We start from the raw sequence: 2,493 nt of genomic DNA on the forward strand, positions 1-2,493 counted from the left end.
CCAACTTTGTAAGAGAAATCAAGATTCGATCTTGATAAAGGACTGATTGGAAGCAGTGCTCATGTGCCACCCAGCTATTCTTACGAAGGATCAGGTTCTTGGAGAACGCTGTTAATTTTGCTCCATCCTGCATTGCGCCATTTTCAGTAGGAGCAGTCTTTGGATCCTTCCTTGGGTGTGAACACCTCCATTGAGAGATAATATTTCTCTATATCAGGTTTACCTCTCTCCTACTCCTTTTTGGTTCAGATCTGGTTCAATTTATGGTTCAAGATTTATCATTGAAAATATGATTTTTCTAAATAGTGAATGTGATTCCTAGTTGAAGGGAGAGAAAAATTTTTGAAATTCGCCCCCTTATTCCACAAGATTTGGGCGTTCATACGATGGATCTCTTATCCCTTCACAGCAATGACGAGAACTAAGGTTCCTGCAATAAACGAGTCAGAGATCCCAGGGTGGATTACCCGATGGGGACACTCCAATGGTTAAGTAAGCACTTTAATAGTAGAGAGTTTGAAGATGATAACAGAGGATTAGAGAGCTAGATAGCAAGATTATGCATTACCTTCGCCCCTGGGGGATAAGATCTTTATATACCGGAGCCCTGACGGGTTTGGTGGAGTAAGTCCTGGATTTCCGTTGCGGCAGGCCCCGTTATCATGTTAGTTGGGAGTAACGTCTCCCATTGTGAGGTTGGCCATTTCCGTCTGAATCGGGGAGTGGGTGAGTTAATATAGTCGTTGCAAGGTATGATTTCGTAAGGTGCGGGATACGAAGGTGTGATCCTTGGGGGTGGCCATGCGGGATGATCTGACTAGGCAGCAAGCTGCCTATGAAGTGTCGGGCTGTTTGGTGGCGAGCTGCCTAGTGACGAGCTATTCGAGCTCGTGCTCTCCGGACCCGACCTGCTCTGAATGTCGAAGTGCTTTGGTGCTGAGGTGATTTTGCACTGTGGGTTGGTCTTGAGGTGGATTCTTTCCAAAGTGGGCCTAACTGTCCGAGCACGACCTGTGGCGGATTTGGCACCGCAGTCCTGGTCGCGAACTGGTACTGGGACGATCTTAGCCCGAAGTAACTTTAGTTCGGGGTACCAGGGTACCCGCTGTCACTTTGTAGCGAGTTGATTTATGCTAAGGTATCACTTGTGTTGAATCATGTCCACGTGCCGATCTGATCATATTGATTTATCACTTACGCCGAATCACATTCACGTGTTTTACTATTATGAGTTCCGGCCAAATTCCCCTTCATAAAAAAGCAATGACCGACTCCTTTTCATTCCTCAACCTACATCATCCGAATTAGAGAATGTCCCAATTTCGGATTTTATTTTGAATGGGGACTGGAATCAGTAGGCTATTTATCATCGTCTATGATGAGATTAGTGGAGATATTATCAACACACCAGTATTCCTTGAAGAAAATTCAATTCATTGGGTTTGGACCTGTCACCCCTCATGTAAATTTAAGGTGAAACATGTCTATATCCAAGCTCCAAATCCTCTTTTGAGCCAAGTGTCTAATTTTCAAAGAAAATGCTTCAAGGTCATTTGGAAACTTTTCGTTCACCTAAGGTTTCAACTTTTTTTTTTGGAGGGTTGTGAACAGTTATATTCTAGTAAAGCAGACCCTGTTTTTGTCTTCTCAAGATCAACAATGTGTCCTTCGCAATCAGGACCCAAAATCATTAAATCATTTGTTCTTTAAGTGTTCATAATTTTTAATGGCTCTTGGCTGAATTGTGTTAATAATTTACTCATTAATCTTCCTAATAGAATTACTTGTAACTTGGCCCTAGGTTGGTATGCAATAGTTCTATACTTCATTTGTTGTGCAAGGAATGAGAGATGCTTTAGAGAGAGGAATCCAGATCCTCAAGCTAATATTGGGATAATCAATTCCTTATATTTCTCTGTAAATTTGAATTCTCGCGATGTGAGCCCTCCAATTCCAAGTCAAGAGAAGGTCTCTCTAGCTACAAGTAGGGTGTCCATTGGACTGAATTTGGTCCAATCTGATTCAGTCCAATGTGAGTCCATTACAAATGGACCAGGTCTAATCCAATCCAATGAATAATTTGGAACATTTTGGACTGGTCCAATTCAATGTTTGCACCGTCTAATTTGTTTAAATTCATTTTAATTTATATTGGTTTCATCCCAAACTTGGTCCATTGACACCTATATTCTTATCTTATGTCAATGGAATGGATATTGGCTTAATCCAACCAAATCCCATATAAATTTATTACAGACGGATAAGCCTAGTCCAATCTAATAAATATTTTGGACCGGATTGGTCCAATCCATTGTCTTTTTGGTCTGTCCAATTTGTCCAAATTGATTTTGGACTGAATGGGGTCTAGTTCAAAACCAATCCATTGACACCCTTCCTACAACGTCAAATTTTGACTTAATTATCTTTGTTGATGTTGGTAAGATTCCTCCTGATACGTGTTCATTTGGAGTTATATGTGTAACTAAATCTTTG

This window comes from Nelumbo lutea, chromosome 1, assembly GCF_056320005.1.
Source record: "Nelumbo lutea isolate HS-2025 chromosome 1, American lotus-T2T, whole genome shotgun sequence".
Taxonomy (NCBI): Eukaryota; Viridiplantae; Streptophyta; class Magnoliopsida; order Proteales; family Nelumbonaceae; genus Nelumbo; species Nelumbo lutea.